This window comes from Pyxicephalus adspersus, chromosome 10 (assembly GCF_032062135.1).
Source record: "Pyxicephalus adspersus chromosome 10, UCB_Pads_2.0, whole genome shotgun sequence".
NCBI lineage: Eukaryota > Metazoa > Chordata > Amphibia > Anura > Pyxicephalidae > Pyxicephalus > Pyxicephalus adspersus.
Genome location: NC_092867.1, coordinates 620045 through 621266, shown reverse-complemented (window position 1 = coordinate 621266; position 1222 = coordinate 620045).

The following is a 1222-nucleotide window of genomic DNA, read 5'->3' as shown; positions in this document are numbered from 1 at the left end:
AGTTTGTGTCTCCGCCCCTCCCACAATGGGGAGATTTCCCCAGTAGTTTGTGTCTCCGCCCCTCCCACAATGGGGAGATTTCCCCCAGTAGTTTGTGTCTCCGCCCCTCCCACAATGGGGAGATTTCCCCCAGTAGTTTGTGTCTCCGCCCCTCCCACAGTGGGTAGACCCCCCCCCCCATTACACTTTCTTTACTTTGTTCTTAGTTTATTATTCATTGAAATTCTTTAGTAATATTTTCAGATTTTTAACAATTTCCTATATTATGGGGGCGGGGTTATGTCCAGGGACACGCCCCTTTGTTGTCTCTTTGTTGTCTCTATGTTGTCTCTATGGGAGGAGTCATGGTGTCCTATTTTCTGTGTCAGAGATGTTTTTAGGTGATTGGCTGACAATTTTCCTTTTCCTTCCCCGCATGGGCTGGTCATGTGACTATAGAGACCCGCCCACACAGGAAGTTACCAGTGTCAGGTGATGGTCTCAGTTGTGTAGAGTTTGTGTGACCTGGGATTGGGCGGAGTTGCACTTTATGATGGAAGAGATCAGAGTGTATATGATGATCCATGGACAGCACTGTGACTTCCATGATCAGGGCCCTCTGCTGGTTGTCGGGGTGAACAGCCGGGGGTTCTATACAGTGCCCAGGGCTGCATTCATGGCCTCCCCTTAGGGCTGAGGAGTTACAGGGGGCGGATCCAATGTGTGTGAATATTGTGGTGAATCCCAAGAAGTAGAAATGAATGCAGGGTCCTCAGACTCTTTATATCAGTCATGCACTCTGATTGGATGAAATCTGAGCTCTCTATTAGGGGGATGTTTACATTCCAGAAGGAAGCAGAGGGCCCTCTGCACCCCCCACATGTATGCTGTGATCAGACGACAGATTGCTCATTGTACCTCACCCCTGCCTATGGTGGAGACATTCCACTCCTCCATCCCTCTGTACACAGCCTGCAGCTCTCAGTCCAAGGCTGCCCTGGCACTGTGATGTGTAACAAGCATGCAGCAAGTGAAGTCTGAGGATGACAACCTTTCACATCCTGTAGACTGTGTAATCCCCTCCCCCAGTAATTGTGTGACTATGATTGGCTGACTCAATACAGAACTGACACTGATCCGTAATTCTGCCTCTTCCATGTGCAGGCCCCTCCCACCAGCCATGATCAGCTTGCATTGCATAGAGAAGTGCAGGGATGGTGTCACATAACCTTCAATATAATTT